This window comes from Octopus bimaculoides, chromosome 6 (genome assembly GCF_046866305.1).
Source record: "Octopus bimaculoides isolate indiv1 chromosome 6, ASM4686630v1, whole genome shotgun sequence".
In the NCBI taxonomy this organism is placed as follows: Eukaryota; Metazoa; Mollusca; class Cephalopoda; order Octopoda; family Octopodidae; genus Octopus; species Octopus bimaculoides.
Window position 1 is genome coordinate 74,214,068 of NC_142933.1, and position 18,673 is coordinate 74,232,740.

The 18,673-nt window shown below is 43.8% G+C and overlaps 1 protein-coding gene and 1 pseudogene across 1 annotated transcript in view; one reads left to right on the plus strand and one right to left on the minus strand.

Moving 5' to 3' along the window:
• Window positions 1-18,061, minus strand: part of LOC128248134 (uncharacterized) — a 73,835-nt gene extending 55,774 nt beyond the window's left edge. Inside the window, exon 1 of the mRNA XM_089354039.1 lies at window positions 17,999-18,061. The gene's annotated coding sequence lies outside the window, so the exon portion shown is untranslated. The remainder of the gene's footprint in view (window positions 1-17,998) is intronic.
• On the plus strand, window positions 12,003-13,333 carry LOC149135258 (large subunit ribosomal RNA; annotated as a pseudogene).
• Window positions 18,062-18,673: the final 612 nt, after the last annotated feature.

Genomic DNA, 18,673 nt, shown 5'->3' on the forward strand with positions numbered 1-18,673 from the left:
GAATGAAATATATTTATTTATAAACTTTAAACTGAACTTCATTTGTTTAAATTCTACGGAATTCTACGGAATTCTACAAGAATTACCCATCATACCCACCAACGAACACCCAAAAGCGCGCGTAATTCAAATTGAAATCTACACGAGAACAAATTAGTCCATTAGTCCTTTTGATACTTTTGAATTTTTAGGCGTTATATTTAACTTTTGATAAGCCGTTCTATTTGCATTTTATTAGAATATATATATTTTTACATTCTGTGATTTTATGTATATGTATTATTTTTTATGTGTTTGTAGATCATGGTGTTTTTATATATGATTAAATGTTTGAGGGGTGGCATTGTATATACAGTCGTTGACCCAAATTTAATATTTGTTCTATAACGAATTCTTCTTTACCTTCGTCTCATTTATATTTGAGCACTTCTTTTGCAATCCTATAAACCATTTTGTTCCTATAATAAGAGACAAATAAATTGAGACCTAGTAACAATACCACTAATACAAATACTGAAATTAATGTATCTTGTGTTAGAAAACGTGAAAGTGATGTTGGGGATACAGTTGATGATGGGAACAATATTACTACTAATAATAGCAACGGTAATGAAGATAGCTGTAATAATAAAGTTAAGAATAAAACCAATAAGAGACAAGCTAAGTGTAATTGTAGGATTCCCTCGAAATGTCCGATTAGCGGAAGTTGCTGCCAGACTAACGTGATCTACAAATGTAGCGTTCTTACGCAGAACAGAAAGCGAAGAGTGTACATAGGTAGCTCGATTGACTTTAAACAAAGATATAGAAGCCGTGTGAGCTCATTTAATAATTCAAAATATAGGGCATCTACTGGCATCGTTTATACATGACCTTAAGGAAAGAAACGTAAAATTCGAACTATCGTGGTCCATCCTGGCTAACGCCTATCCGTTCGGAGTTGGATCCAGCAGATGCGGATTATGCATTAGGGAGGCATATTTAATATTGAAAAACCATAATAATACCATGCTAAACAGGTTTACTGATGCAATCCCAGCATGCACGCAAAATCCATTCAAAATTTTTGATGAAATTCAAAAAGAATAATAATGATAAAGAGAAGGTTAGGGCAAATAGTGACAATAAAAGGTCATAGCATGAATTCGAACTTAGAATAGTAATAATAATGATTTAGATAGGAATACTTCCATGATTTAAAAGTTATAAATATAATATAATATAATATATAAGGAAGAAAAATAATAAAATAAAATAATTAGAAGTACCAATAGACATAATATAAGTAGGCCGAAATAGAACTGGTATAATTTGAATTTGAATCGATGATTAGGGATGAACTTATAAATGAATTAATAAATGAATTAATAAATAAAATTAAAAATACAAGTAAAATACAAACAAAATCTTATAATGAACTAATCCGTAATAAGATATGATTGGGCTTGTGATTTAACTTATCAACCTATGCTAATTAGATATTACTATATACTCTTTTTTTCTTTTTATATATAAATATGCGTAATTCTACATTCGAGGTAAAAAGAGCCATGATGCAATGTATTGAGTCCATTTGTTTTTACATGTATGTTAACATATTGTATTATGTCACTGTAACCTTTTTATATTTTTATTATTTTTTTCCTCTCTTTCTGTACAATGAACATCCTGATGAAGGGAGTGTCTAATTTCTAATATGAGTACTACACCATATTAATAGACACATCTCAGAAACGATCCGTAGATGAAAACTTTTAACATTACCTATGTATTGTACGATTTTTTTTTTTTGATATCGTATATATAATAACCTTTTCTAATGTACACTTTTTTAATATAATACATATAAATTTATAATATCATATCATATCGTATTATATCGTATATATTTACTCATTATATGTTAAATCATACTGCACGTTTATATATCGTAATGTATTATTATTTTCAAATATTTTTATACAACTTGGAAACTATGCATGTTTATAAATATTTTTAAATAAATATTTTAAACATTCATGATATTTCTAACGTTTATATCATTGTATATGCCTGTATACTTTATTTTATCTTACTTTTTAGACATTTTAGAGACTTAAAACTATATATTTATTGATTCTAAAATGAATTGAACACACACACACACACACACATATTAAATCTTGCGTTGGATATACGGTATTGTTCCTGTGGTCTTCCACCCTTATGTATCCAGTCTTACTAATAATTTTGTATATATATATATATATATATATATATATATATATATATATATATATATATAAATGCACCGTGAGAAATCCATTACATAACTCTACTGCTACATACATAGGTAGCCCATTTGCGCTCTTTTAGATACGACAAACACAGTAAATCTACAGTATTAGCCAATCACATTCATCACCTCAAAAGCACAAATACCCAATATACTTTAAAATGGTCCATCTTAGATTCTGGAACTCCATACCAGGGCCAGCGCTCCAACTGCAAGCTTTGCCTAATGGAGGCGTTCCATATTTTAAAATACAATTCTCCCACTCTACTTAATCGATATAATGAAGCGTTTAGCAACTGCAATCACCGCTCTTTCCATACATTTAAATTTTATCACAAACAAAATTGTACAAACGATCACGCAACATAATCGCACGGCACCCCATAGGCAACCTATTCAACCTGGCAAAAGCATCCATATTTTGCCATCTTTTAAATAGACTTATTTCCTTTTCGATCCTATCACCACTATATATATATATCCCCAAATCTACTTCCTCTACACTCTACTTCACAATAACTCAACCACCACATACAGGCTACTTGGTTTCTTTCAATTCCTATTCCACCGTCTGTAAATAGGTTTAGCTATATTTTAGAATATTATACTACTAACTACCTATTCCACTCCTCTCTCCCTTTATTACTGTCCTTGGTTTATCACCCATACCTCCACCACCTATAGACTACCTCTGCGCATACCTTCCTACTCACTAAACCTTTTAACCTCATCCCCCCTTCCTACTTCCCTCACTATACTCAACCTCTCTATCCAGTCAAATCAACTGACCATAAAAATATACCACTACCATTCTCCACCTGAATCTTTCCTCTATCCTCTTCCCATTCTGTCTTCATGACTTGACCTACTTACCCTACGCACACTTCTCACTTGACTTGGGCACCCTTCAAGTAAACACAAGCAAAATACCATCGGACACAATATGGCATATATTCACCTCTGCTATCTCAGCCTTTGTTGCAGCGACTGTTTCCGGATTATTCCCACAAGGATTACTTTACACGGATACTTACTACACTGGAATGAAACTACACTCCAAGTACTGTTCTCTCTTTCTTTCTTTTTTCAGCGCATCACACTCACTATCACTTCATACTAAAACTCTCCGCCTATGGATATAATAATCGATTCCTTTACTATTTCTGTCTCTGATGAAGGGAAGTACTGGATCTTCCCAGAAACAGCTGTAAGACTCTATCCATAAAATATTTTTCCAGCCTTACCATTGCTCTCTTTATCTTTTTATATATTTACATATATATATATATATATATATATATATATATAAAGGTTATGAAGGGTATTGGAGTCAACCAAAACCCTAAAGATACAGGTAACGCCGAGTAAGTGCTGTATACCGACTAGTTTTGCCCCAGTCGTTGTATAAACATGAGTGGGGAATATAACATAGGTCGTGTATTAGCGTGTGTATGTATAAAGAAAGAAAAAGATAAAGAGACCAATCGCAAAGTTAGAATTGTATTTTATGGATAAAATCTTACAACGGTTTCAGGGAAAATCCAATGTATCCCTTCATCGGAGACGGTAATAGTAGAAGAATGGATTATTACATCTATAAGAGGAGATTTGTAGTAAGAAGTGAGAGCGATGCGCAGAAAAAAGAACAAAGAAGAAACAGTACTTGGAGTGTAGCTCCATTCCAGCAGTAAACATCCATGTAAAGAATCCTTGTGGGTATTTTCCGGAGATAATTGTAGTAGCAAAAGTGGATATATATTATATCGTATCCGGAGTACTCTGTGCGTTGTTTACTCAAAGGATAGCCCAAATCAAGTGAGAGATGTGTGTAGGGTTAAGAGGTCAAGCCTTAAGACAGGAAGGAAGGGGGTGGGGGAAGAAGTAATTCAAGTGAGAAATAGTAGTATGCAGTCGTACGGTCAGTTATTCTGACAAGAAGGAAAGAAGAAGTAGAGGAGGCAAAAGGAAGAATGTGGGGGTGGAAGCATAAGTTTAGTAAGGAAAAAGGAATGTGGAGAGGTATTTATATTGTGTATTGTGTCAGGCTATGAACCTGTAAGTGGTGAGGGTGTAGGTGGCATTCTAAGAACAGTATTAAAGGAAAATAAGAGAATAGAATTAGTAGTGATATGTTCTAGAAATAGAGCTAAACCTATTTTAAAGATGGTAGAAGGGGGACCAGTTTGCTACCTCGAGTTGATTAGGGTTATCTATAGGCACAGAGTAAATGTTTCCCGTTTTATCAGAAAGAAAATGTAAGTCCGACGAAGATCTGGTAGAAATTCCCTCTAAAAATGTTTTCTGAAAGGAGTTGGTATATTTAGAGAACTTCAAATTTTTAATCACATTCATTATATCCGTTTCAAAATTTGCAAGAGCCGGATTAAAAGGAGGATTCCTATATCATTTAAGGTTATAAAAGTCTTTATCGTAATCAGATTTGTTTTTACAGTCCAATTCCCTTTTGCTATTTTTATATCTAAAAAGAAAGCACGCCATCTCAGTTTATTAATAAAATCGGTAGTTCTATGTATAAGCGACTTCATGTACATTTTCCTCGAAGGTATGGAGATATTCTTAGTTAATAGACCTAGAAACTGTTTATTAATTTTGCAGCCTATATATTGTGCACCAAAGAGCCAGTGGGTGTATGAGGATAATTTTATGATTTCGTTAAACTGAAGAATAAAAATAGGGCTGCACTGAAAGTGCTCAGATGACTCTGGGGCGAAAGGGGAAATAAACTGAAAGGTATAATAAATAAACGCTCTAATTGGTCAAAACAACTTTATAAAATTCCAACATTGTCATAAATCGAATATAAGCATATTAAAACATCTGGATACCCAATGGTAAAACCCATAGTATAAAATATACAGATATACACGAATAAAATGTGATAAAACTTCAAAGGTTAATACGAGTGAAGTCGAATGAGGAAAAATATATGGATTAGATTAATCTATATCTATCTTCTATATATATAAAAATGAGAATGTCTGTCTGTCTGTCTGTCTGTCTGTCTGTGTGAATCCCTAAAACTCGAGAACTACGCAACCAATTTTATTCAAATTTTACAGATGCCTCACTTAGGGTTCCAGTTGTGTTTTAGTCAAAAAAGATTTTTAACTTCTTGCAGAGTTCGAGCCCACGGCAACATAATATCTCCTCCACTATTTAAGTATTACGTGTCAAAAGTGAAACAAAAACACTCATGTCAAATACTTTCACTTTAAAAATGAAACTATTCCACTAACTGAAACAATCACATTTCGATACTGTAATGACAGATACTTTCAGAGAGAAAGAGAAAGAGAGAAAGAGAGAGAGAGAGAGAGAGATGTATATGTATACATAGATGTATACGTACACGTTATTCCACTAACTGAAACAATCACATTTCGATACTGTAATGACAGATACTTTCAGAGAGAGAGAAAGAGAGAAAGAGAGAGAGAGAGAGAGAGAGAGAGAGAGAGAGAGAGAGATGTATATGTACACGTATATGTATAGATATATATATAGATATAGATCTATATGCATACATGTATATGTATACATATGTGTAGATGTACATATATATAGATGTACATATAATATGTACATATATATGCATATATATACATGCATACAGATATATATACATATATACACCCATCACACACAGACACATGCACACAAATACACACATTAGTCATTTGTTTTCTTATCCAAAACTACGTCAAAAGTACTGAACGGATCTTTATGAAATTTGGAAATTATATTCTATGTATAACGGTCATAACTCCAATGAAAATTCATATATTTTTGATGTTGATGAAATTTTAACCCGAACATAACAGATGAGCATTATTTGTAATTCAACGGTACAACAATGTAAGACTACCCTTTCAGATATACTTACATTGTGATTTCTGCAATGTGGTGCATAAATTGTCAAGTAAATGAGACGCATCTTTGCCTCCACTGATTCACTTGCAAAGTGTTGAGTAAAATTATTTCGTTGCAGACCTCCTTTGAGTCTTTTTATTATCACTGCGACACACATAGTCCCCAGTTGGTAACATTGATTTCAAGGCCTTCCCAGATGAGAGACTGGCATTCCACTTAATGTCTATGTTCCATGCTGGCATGGATTGGAGAGTTATTAATGTAGAAATATGGTATCGTAGCTACTAACAGTTGAGGGTTGCGTAGTCTAGACGGAGTTTTTAGATTTCATTATTCTCTTTAACCCGGGCAAAGCCGGGTATTTCTGCTAGTGTATAATAAAAGCGACTAAACATCTAAGGCAATGAAACCAAAATGATATAAATATAAATTTATAAATATACGAATAAAGGGTAAAGTGATAACCAGAAAAGAGTTAGTTCAAATGCATCTCGACGATCGTTTCAAAGGATGTTGCCTCACTTCGTCAATGTAAAATCCACTAAGGAAATTCAACGACAATGACCTTTTCATCAGGAGAAAACTTACAAAGGTGTCACATTTCTGATTGTCAATCAATTCCAAAACGGTGTAGGGAGGCAAAATATATAATGTCCAATGACAAAGTAATCAGACAGAATTTAGCGGATTCAAGTGAGGATCAGCCCATTGTCCATTTCAAAAATCAATAATTAAATTTTTTTTTTTTTAAATTGCAGCAGGTTCCACTCAACTTCAATTCAAGATCAAGGTTCAGGCGTTCCTCTGAAATATCTCATTTCAATTTTACCCTTGTTTTTATTTTTGTATATACTCAAGAAGGTTGAGAAAAATCTTATTACAAAAATGGACCACATCAAAAAATTTATTAAGGAGTTTCGCCCCAAAACCTTTAAGAATCAAGTACGATTCCCTCAAACATAACCTAAATTTGCTTAAATTGCCATTAAAGTGGGGGGGGGGGTTCGGACCGGAGAGACCATTCAGTAGTATAGCTCATATTGCTCCTCTTCGAATCATGAATATGGGATGCCAACGTTGTAAAATTAGAGTATTTGGTATTCGAAAATGAGCTCATGTCGGCCCTATATCTCCTGGCATTCCGGCCCCTGTTGTGGCATAAACCGCTACTAGTCTAAAATCCCCACTTTCGCTGCCATTTACGTCCAGCACCAGCACCCTACCATCCGGGTCCAGGAATATGGCCCGTACTTGGAGATCTAAAGATTTCCGGAGTAGCACTGCTACACCGTCACCCGCTCCCGATGGCTGCTAGAGCATGTTTTCCAGAGATCCTTGTTTCACTAATGACAGCTACATCCAAACCAGGTAACTGAGATCATTGAGTAACTGACCTTGCTTCCAAGCTGATCCCAGGCCACGCACATTTACACACCCCATTCTCAGTACAGCCATACTAGTGGGAGAAAGAAAATGAATAGGTTACTCACCTTGATTACTGACGAAAATTTTTTAAACGGCCCTTCTAAGAGCTTTTTATCGAAAGATTTATTTTAAATCCCCATACTACTTCGTAATTTTTCGCTTATAGCTTTATAAACGTCTGACGATGTTTTAATTAAAGGTCTGTCCTTGGGGATTTTGAGGATGAAATCCTCAAATTATTTTCCCTCTGTCTCTATTTTGTTTTTGTTCGACTTACAAAATCCATCGGGTGAACTTGTTCACAACATTAAAATTGATGAATACATTTCGTCTACTATCTGATGAATATTTTTGAAGTTCTGTAATTGGTTGATTGTGTGTTTCTGTGATTTCATGTTGTTGATGATGTTGCTGTTTTTGAAGTTATTGTTCTTTGTTGTTTTTGTTGAGGTGGTTGTGAATTGTGTTGCAGTTGTGATTTCAGAATAAGTTTCTGTTGATTTCTTGGAGTAAGGTTATATACTCTTTTGCCTACCCGCTTTTGTCACTGTGATCTATTGATCATTCAGCTCTTTTTTCTCCATGTCATTGCAGTTGATGTTGATTTGGGAGAAAGAGCATTCAGGAGAATGCTTTTTTCCATGGTAGCCGAGGATAGACTCCTTCTTTGTTTTGATTTGGGAGTGGGTTGTGCGTGGATGTGGGAGTAGAGGTAGGAGTCTTGTGCACTTGTTTATGATTTTGCGTTTGTTGTGTTTAGAATGTTGGCAGCAGTGGGACTTTATTTTTTTCTTGTTTCATGGCAGAAAGCTTCTAAGTGAGTTACGAATCCACATATGTGGCATCTTGGCTTTCTACTCTCCACGAATACTGACAGGTGAGTACCATCCGGGAGATCGATTATATCGGGCAGCTGATCGATATGATCCTGCTTGCATTGCAAGGCCAATTCCATACCTATAACTTACCAGTTTTATCTCAAATATTGTAAATTCGTCTTCTTCTAAGCCTACCAAGACAGCTACTACTAACCAGGTAAGGGATATTTCTTTCGGTACATTCAACGCCCTAATGTTGGCAAGACGTTGCCCGCGATAGCTGGAGATTAAGGAAAAGTTGTCATTCTCAAAGTGGTCGCGGAATGATATCTAGCTTCTTCTTTCGTCCCAAATCTCAACTCAGTAGTTCCAAACTTCTTTCCTCGGGTAATGTGGGTCCTTCTTTCCCACACACGCCCAAGGCATTTTTGTATTTCGTTATCAGGGGCATTTTCCACCCGTCGATATTTGACTCCGATACAACGGTATGTTACCGTGCATCTTGCGGTATTTTATATCACGTCGGATAGAGGATTTACAGCTACCGTTCTCCCATCTCTTTTTACAATTTTTCTTACCGTATGTCGGCCATAATAATAATAATAATAATAATAATAATAAGGATAAGGATAATGATAATGATAATAATGATAATAATAATAATTAATTCGTTTTATTGGCCACAAGGGCTAATATCAATTAAAAACATCTAAGGACAAAGACAGGACGAAGGTTACAAAAGGTTTTGTCCGAAAAGGTAGGAAAGTTCGTCTAAACAGAGGAAGAAAACGGAGAAAGAGGAAAGGTTACACGTGGAAAAACCCATAAAACCACGGGAGCCTGGTCAGAAAAAATAAGAAAGGGGTATAGAGCCCTTTCTCCTTTTACATTACCTTTTTTTTCTACAGGTGTATTCTCAGAATTGGTCCGTTTATACTGGCCATTATTCCAACAGTCACCCATCTTTCAACGAATTTGCTATGAGACAGCACTTCCCTCTCTACTCTCATCTTCCTTTTCAAGTGGAACTTGAAAAAGTTGATGAGGCCTTGGCCAAAGAGGAAAGTGTCTGTCTTTAGCCCTTTCAAACGGGTCCACCATATCACCTCTTTCGCTACAGCCACTAGGTATAGGAAAATTGCCTTGCCCTCCCGGTTAAAGGAGGTCGGCGGGTCAATCCTCACGATGGATTCAGCTGATAGCCGGATCCGTCCTACACGTGACAGTAGCTGTTCGATATAAACCCACAGGTCAGCAATGCTCGGGCACTGGACGAGTGCGTACAGAACGGTTTCGTCGTCCTGAGCGCACCTCGGGCAGGCCCGGTTGACGGCACTTCCGTGTCGGTAGAGTTTATCTCAAACAGGTAGCGAACCTCGGTAGTACTGCCAGGCGAGGGACCTTTGGAAGTTGTCCATGGGCCCCGGCCCGAAAGTTCTCCTGAACAGACTGTTCAGCTGATTATCCTCGACGCCTAGAGTTTCCCCGAGAACGTCATCGCACTTTTCCTCCACTAACCCTCTATAGAACGCTAGAGTGGAGCTACTACCGATCGCACTTCCCGCCTGACTGAGGGTGGTTAGAGCTTGGCGGTACTCGAGGTGCCAAGCGCCCTTTCTCGGTCTACGTTTGATCCAGGATTGCAGCTCTGTTAAAGAAACGAGCTGCGGAAAATCGCCTCTGACGAACGGCGACCACACATGTTCACCGTCCAGGAAACGCTTGAGATGTCGTAGCCTGAGCGCATGTTTGCGCATCAGCAACCACGGCATGCCAAGGCCTCCGTTCAGCGGCTGTTGACAGCAGATGGAGCGCCTGACCAGTGGTACCTGACCCTTCCACAAAAAGTTGAAGAGCAAGCGTACTATCTTGGTTAACCAGCGGTCGGGACAAGGGACGACGGTCAAACGGTAATAGATGACGGATGCGATGTACGCATTCGCCACCTCCACTCGACCTTTCAAGGAGAGCTTCCTCTCAGCCCATTTCTGGGTGAGGTTGGCCACCCTGTTCGTCACTTCTTGTCAGTTTTTCTCCAACTGGAGGTCCGGACCGAACCAGACCCCGAGCAGTTTAACGGGTCTGTGTGTCCAGCACCCTACGACGCTGTTGGACGGCATGGACTTGCCCCTCCAGGTGCCTAGTTGCAAGCCCATTGACTTTTCCGCGTTAATTTTCGCACCTGTCACCGCTTCATACTCGTTTAGTGTCTCGCCAATCAGGTCAATATGCCTGTGGCTCGACACCATCACGGTGACGTCGTCGGCATAGGCAGACACGCTCCTTCCACATCCCAGATCGCGCGGAACGCCCCTCAAGGCCTCCAACTTCCGCAGTAATGGCTCGAGAGTCAATACATACAGAAGGGAGGAGAGAGGACACCATTGGCGAACCGAACGCGAGATGTTGAACGGTTCCGATAGATGGCCGTTCACCCGTATGACCGAGCAGATGCCGCTGTATAAAGCAGCTATCCACCCGCGGAAGACCGGACCGAAGCCAGCTGCCTTGAGAACAGCTGCCAGGTATCGATGGTCGACCCTATCGAAGGCTTTAGACTGATCTAAATTGATCAAAGCCCCACCCGCGCCAGCTTCGTTACCCACCCTCTCTATGATGTAGCGCATGAGATGGAGGTTGTCGTGGATAGACCTGGTCGGCACGCAGCCTTATTGGGCACAACGCTCATCTTAAGAAAAATTAGCTAGCAGATGGGAACAGAAACCTCTGCATGGCAAGTATGTGACTCGTAGCAAACAAGCTGATGTCGACCAGAAACACACGCATCAATGGTTACGAAGCTCGGGGCTAAAAGCAGAGAGTGAAGGTTTCATATTGGCTGCTCAAGACCAAAGATTATTAACACGGAACTACCAAGCCAATGTGGTAAAAAAAATGGAGCTGACCCAAAATGCCGATTCTGTAACGATGCGATTGAAACTATAGGCCACCTAATCTCAGGGTATAGAGTCTTAGCACCTGTAGAATATAAAACAAGACATGACAGAGTTGGCCAGTATTTACACTAGCGTAAACTGGTAGGACCGCTCACCGCGATCGCGTGAGGACTCAGTCCGCTGCTTCCCGCCTAGGCGCCGTCATCGCCGACGAACGGGCCGGTGGCGGCCGCTCGTTCCACGGGCGGTCGTCTGCCGCTTCGTCGGCGCTCGATTTCCGGGGCGCCGGCATAGGCACACATACCCTCCGATCTGTCGACGCGACCCGTTCCCGTCGGGCCGGTAGGTGCGCGGCGTCCGCAGGTCGCAGACGAGCGCCCCGCCGCCGTCGGTCACGCGGCCGGCCAGCGTCGGGACCCACGCGCTTCTCTCGACCGAGCCCGTCACTACCCGAAAGCGCAGGCACGGCTAACCGACGGAGACGGGCTAACACACCTCGCCCTCAACAAGCACGATGCAGCGAATCGCGCGCCGTTAACACGGCGCACGACGCGGCCGCCCGCATGCTACCGCTGCGTTGCCTCCCTCGCGAGAGGATTGGCGCGCGTGGCGGTCGCGGGAACGCCCAAAAAGCCGCCTGCTGCCGCCGGTCAGCGATAAGCATCGGCAACCTACCCGACCCGTCTTGAAACACGGACCGAGGTGTCCCAGTCGAATCCGAGTCGCTGGAGCATTTCACTTCGCGAACTCCGACGGCACAGCAAAAGCGAGAACGTGACACGTTGTCACTCGTACCACCGGCGCCGTCGTCGAGGCGCGCACGGCGCCTCAAAGCATCGTTCCCAGGTCGAGTCCGCGCGTTCGCGACTGCGTTTCCACGCGTCGTCGCGTTCCCGCTCCGACTCAGGTGTAGCAGGCAGCCGGGGACCCGAAAGGTGGCGATCCACGCTCGGTCGGGACGAAGCCAGAGCAAACTGTGGTGGAAGTCCGAAGCGCCTCTGATGTGCAAATCGATCGTCGGGATCGGGTGTAGGGGCGAAAGACCAATCAAGCTGTCTAGTAGCTGGTTCCCTCCGAAGTTTCCTTCGGGATAGCTGGCACCAGCGGGAGAATGCCACGCAATTCCGACCGGTAAAGCAAACGACTGAAGGCCCCGGGGACGTTGACGGCCTCGATCTACTCTCGAACTCGGAACGGGCGAAACGGGCCTCTCCTCTCCCGATTGGAGGCGGCTGTATGTTATCGCAGCCATTGCGACGCGACGAATGCACGGTGCCAAGTGGGCCACTTTTGGTAAGCAGAACTGGTGATGTGGGATGAACCGAACATCCGGCTACGATGCCCTACGCTTCGCTCATTAGATCCCCGAAATGTTGTCAGTCGATATAGATAGCAGGACGCTGGCCACGGAAGTCGGAATCTGCTCAGGAGTGTGAAACAACTTACCTGCCGAATCGACCGGCCCAAAAAATGGATAGCACTAGAGCGAGCGACCGATACCGGACTGGCCGGACGACAGGTTGCGCGAACGTCAGCGAGGCGACTTTCCGATGCCCGGCCGAGTCGGAGGGTGCCGCGGCGCGCACGGAAGCCGCGGGCGCGAGCCCGGGTGAAGCTGTCCGCGGGTGCAGATCTCGGTGGTAGTAGCAAATATTCGAACGAGACCTTCGAAGCCCGAAGTGTAGAAGGGTTCCGTGCCAACAGCGGTCGAGCACGAGTCAGTCGGTCCTAAGAAGCGGGCGAAGGCTTCCACGAAAGGTACCGGATCCGTCGTAATCGAGCGATCGAGCAAGCAAGAAAGCGGCCGGCCTCTCATCGAAAGGGAATCGGGGTTAATATTCCCGAACCCGAACTCGGAGAGTGCTCGTCCGGAGATACGGATATGGTGCCTGTAGAGCGCCACGTCTCTGGCGGCGTCCGGTGCGTTATCGGCGGCCCTGTAAAATCCGGATCCGTAACGATTCGCAGCTCGAGTCTGTCTGTACCCACCATCCGCAGCAGGTCACCAAGGTGTACAGCCTCTCGTCGATAGCGCCAATGTAGGTAAGGGAAGTCGGCAAAATGGATCCGTACCTTCGGAAGAAGGATTGGCTCCGAGGGCCGGCGCCGGAACACGTCTTCACACGAAGCAGCGGACCGGTACGGAGTTGTAGCGTTGGCGTTGGACTCGGCATCCCGGGCGCCTTTCCGGCCATCACCGCTGCCTTCCGCGGCGGCGGGCAACCCGTTTCGTTCCGGTGCGCGGTCGCGCCTTCAGCCAACGGGGGTCGGCTTCAACGCGCGGATTTCCGCTGCGGTGTTCCGTCGCGGCGTCGCCTACGCCGCGCCTTCAAGGCGCGGCTGAAAGCGCTCGTGGTGGACGCTCGTGCCGGACCCGCGCGCAGCCTTCTCTCACGTCGGCGGTCTGCGCCTCCCGGCGTGTTGTCGGGCCGTCGTCATACGTCGGCGCGCGGCGGTTTCATACGGGGCGCCCGGGGTGTAGTGGGTGCGAACAACATGGCTCCACACTCGGGGCGCCGTGGAGCGAGACGGCTTCGGGCTCGCCGTCGCGTCGGTGCGCATAGCCCGGCTCCTCCTCGCTTGGGGTCACGGTGGTCGCACCCCAAGGGGGTTCGGATTATATTAAAGGGTAAAAGCCGGCAGGTCGATGCTTACGTGGTCGGCCACGCCGCAGCAGTACACGCAGACGCTAGCCAGGCGGTCGCCGTCGCGGTCACGCAGCGTCGTTCCGATCGAGCAAAAAGCTGGCCGCCGGCGAAGCGGTGGTGCGATCGAAAGACCGTCGCCTCGGCGGCGATACCGACCGCGAGTGTGTGTATTCGTGTGTTACGCACGCTTCCGAGGCGGCGGTCGACGGATAATAATTTCGTCGAGTCAGTCATCAGGAATGAAGCAAGCGAGCGATTAGCAGCGTCGTTAGGAGCGAGCAAATAGCATGCCAACGCTTCGGCGGCGGCAGCCGCTGGCTAAGCGGAAGTTCGAACCAAAAGACACATAGGCGGCCGCCGCCGCCGGCGAAGCTGCGGCGTAATTGAAAGGCCGTCGTTCACGCAGCGTCGTTCCGAGCGAGCAAAGAGCTGCTTGATGCTTCGGCGGCAGACACCGTCGGCGAAGCGGTGGTGCGATTGAAAGGCCGTCGTCTCTGTGGCGTCCCGAACCGCGTGAACGACGCGGTCGGCACCGTGACGCGGTCGGCACCGTGACGTGGTCGGCACCGTGACGCGGTCGGCACCGTGACGCGGTCGGCACCGTGACGCGGTCGGCACCGTGACGCGGTCCGACCCGAAAAATTGCGGGTGTGACCACGCGGAACGGTTACGGCTCTAGATGACCGTCGCACCCCAAGTGGGTTCGGGCTTTATTAAGGGCTAAGAGCTGGCAGGTTGATGCTTACGTAGTCGGCCACGCCGCGGCGGGACACACCGACAGTAGGACCCGCAGTCGCCGCCGCGTTCACGCAGCGTCGTTCGGAGCTGGCCGACGCTTCGTGGATGGCCGCCAGCGAAGCGGCGATGAAATCGAAAAGCCGTCGTCTCGTCGGCGATACCAACCACGAGTATGTGTGTTCGTGTGTTACGCACGCGGCCGAGGCGGCGGTCGACGGATAAGTTCGTCGAGTCAGTGAGCAAGTCAGTGAGCAAGTCAGTGATTAGCTGCGTCGTTAGGAGCGAGCAAGGAGCTGGCTGACGCTTCGGCGGCCGCCACCGCCGGCGAAGCTGCGTCCCGAGCCGCGTGGAACAGTCACGGTTCTAGGTGACCGTCACACCTCAAGGGGACTCGGACTATATTAAGGGGTAAGAGCCGGCAGGTCGATGCTTACGTGATAGGCCACGCCGCGGCGTTATCGACCGCGGGACATGCCGACGGTAGCCCCGCGGTCGCCGCCGCATGCACGCGGCCTCCGCCGCCTTCCGACTGCGCTCTCCGCCTCGCTGCTGCCGTGCACCGCCTGCGTTTCGCCGGCAGCCTCCGCTCTTGTGATCGTTCTTTTTTCAGAGCACGCGGTCGCCTCCCCGTCCACGGAGTCGTAACCGCGGCCGACGCCGACAGCCTGCCGGCCCTGAAGTGAGCGCCCTCACCCTTGCTATCACCCTCGTTCCACGCCTCGCTCCGCGGCAGCTTCGCTCACTCACTCGCCTGCCAGCAGCCGCCTTCTGTTCGTCCTCTCGCCATCGGCTGTTCGGTTTCTTCCTCGTCAGCGCCTACACGCCGTCGTCGTCGCTGCCGTGCGCCTGCACACCGTTGCTCACGCAGCCGGGACGCAGCCTTCCGCGCTCGCTCGCTGGTTTCTCGTCTCTCCTTTCTGCCGACGGTTAGCCCCACGTTATCCGGTGCGTGATCGACTCTACACGGCCGGTGCATCCCCGATTTTTCTGCCGCCGACCCGCCCGCCCTGCAGTTAACTCCTGGAGCTTCCCTGACAACGTCTTCGCTCTTACCTGCCAGTAATCCTCAGTAGAACGCCCATCCATCGATCGCATTGCTCGGCTGGCAGAAGGCTGTAAGCACCTGACGGTATTCTAAGAGCCGAGCAACATGCTTCGATGTATACTTGATCAAATAGACGAGTTGCGGAAAAGCGCGTCTAAAAAAAGGCCTAGAAATTACAATGAACAGGAAAGCAAATTACACAGACTACAGATTTTGACTTCCCTATAGGATCTACCTTTTCTTATTAATTAAATCTTATACTACAAAAACATATAAGCTGTCAATCTGTAGGTCAAAGTCTCCAATAAAAAGAAAGTTACTGCAGGTTAAAAATAAAAAAGCTTAGAAAAGTTTTATACACATAGTGTCGGATTAACATACTGTTTCCTATTATATTCTATTCATATTCCTAAGGAAGCATTGTATGCGAAACTTGGGGCTGAAAAGAGAAAATTAGAAGTTGCTACCAAGCTTTAAAAATAAATGTATTTCAGTTTGTGCTCAAAAATATTATTTTGTTGATATTTTTGCTGGAACGGGTTTGATATATACCTAGTTAACTCATGAGTAAAGATTGTTTGCCAACATAACATGGCAGCCCTGGTTTAGGACGAATGTTGCTGCAATTTAGCCCCAGGAGACATCGTCTATAGTTGGCTATACGACACGATCTGTTACGTTGGCAAACAGTCTTTACTCCAAAGTACTGTTGCTGAATATCTCTCGTTGTGAGATTTTAAAATAGTAATTTTCTAGTTAACCTAGTTTGAAAAAACGATGATATTCTTGACTATAGTACGTAGTGAGGTACAGCGCATATCGCGTTAACTTTTTTATGTAGAAGTTTCCCCAGTAGGCACATAATAACCACTTATGTAAGTTTATTTGTGAAGCAAGAGTAATGTTTTCTTGTTTTTGTTTGAGAGTGACGACCTGTAAGTTTTAGCAATTTGAAGAAGGTATTGTTTCTGCTCTTCATCATTGGTTATCAGCTTGTAGTATTCCTCCATCAGCTGTACGCCTCTTTCCGCAATATCGTTTGCCATTTTGAGTCCATGTGTGGTATCTCTTGCTTTCACATAACTTTCATCATCATTCCATTCTTCAGCATTTCTTTCAAGAAAAGTGCAAGGCACCGCCAGGATTTCAAAGTATCTTTTTGCGTTGGCAGTAATGAAATCCTGCAGTTGTTTCAGCCCAGCTGATTCAGGATTTATTGATGCTCATTTGTTCGGTTTTGAGTCAACTGTTTTCTGTAGAGCATGCTTCATTTTGTTTTTGGCTCAAGCGAAACAGCTGAATCAAAGAATGTAAGCGCCACAAGCTTCTCAGAGAGGTACCACAAGTGTCTCAAAAACTTATTGAGTGCAACACTTGCAATTTTGTCATTCTTTTGCTTGTAGCGCTGCACACTTTGAACAAAATGCAAATCTGAACGGGTGGCGCATGAGGGTATGGGTGCCAAGTATCACGATCTGATGTATATCGCAGCTGAAAAGCAGCAAGCATCTCTCAGTTCTTTTTCCTCTCTCTCAGTTTAAACTGAGATTTAAACATCCAAATTATATTGCAATAAATTAGCTTGGCCATCCATCATGCTCTATGATAACCGCCAGGTGCTTTAAAGCTCACTCCTGACTTGAGGGTATTACCGAGGAAAATGGGCGTTAGCTCGAGCAATTCCTTGAAGTTATCACGAGGCTGCTGTTCATGAAGCTGAGTTTGAGCAAACTGAATGGTTTCTTCAACATCTGAGATTTTCTCTGTTAGGGTCGTCTGTTGCTCTTTGATAATTGTTCTTGTCAATTTCCACCCACTTTGCTTTGAATCTCTTAAACAGTTGTATGTTAGGGCCAGTAGGAGATGGCAAAGAGACAGAAAATATACAATAGATACAAGATGAAAAATAACAATATACAAAATGTTCAGTGGATGGTAGCAACCTCTAAAATCTCTTCAATAGTGCTGAAATTTTGCATGTCGAGTTTCTGCACTAAATTAAATAAAATTAGATGTCTTCATTGTTTTTTTGAAATGATAAGTTATTTTGCATCGCCCCAATATATATGCAAGTATACATACACTCACACATACGTGTGTGTGTGTACATGCTCGCGCAGGCATGTGTGATGCGTGATGTGTGTGTGTGTGTGTGTGTGTGTGTGTGTGTGTGTGTGTGTGTGTGTGTGTGTGTGTGTGTGTGTGTGTGTGTGTGTGTGCATATAGAAACTTGAAAATTATATAAAAGAAAATCATCGTACCTGCGAGAAACAGAAACGGCACTACATAAATCAAATTCATTCTTGTTCTCATCGTTCAGCAACAAAATAGCAGATCTGCCAGATAGCTTATTTATATTCTTATATATAACGTTGTCTCAGTCTATACTCAACTGCAATTGGCTAAAGATAATATAAATTTTGAAGGCGGTCCTTCTACAAATGAGGTAATACTAAAATATGAATATTCTCCTAAGAGATGTTCAAGCTTTGTTTGTTTAAGTCACCATTGCTATGAAACGATCAATTTCTTTTATATATTTGCATGTGTATTCAGTTAAACCACACTAATCTTACTTCATTTTACACAAGCTATATGTTTGTTTTCTTTTTGTTTCTTTGTTGTTCCTTTATTTGTGTGTGTGTGTGTGTGTGTGTGTGTGTGTGTGTGTGTGTGTGTGTGTGTGTGTGTGTGTGTGTGTGTGTGTGTGTGTGTGTGTGTTTTCTTTTCGTAGGTAGTGAAGCACAAATTCTGACAAGTGTGTTATTTCTGTAGAATACTTATAAAGATCGGGGCAAATTTTATTTTGATTTATGTACATTTATATATTCCAGCACACGTTTAAATACAAATTTGATATATCAGTTTGGGACATAAAAAAAACAATATTATGTACAGATATAGAAGCTAACTTTCAAGCGAATATCAGCATGCCT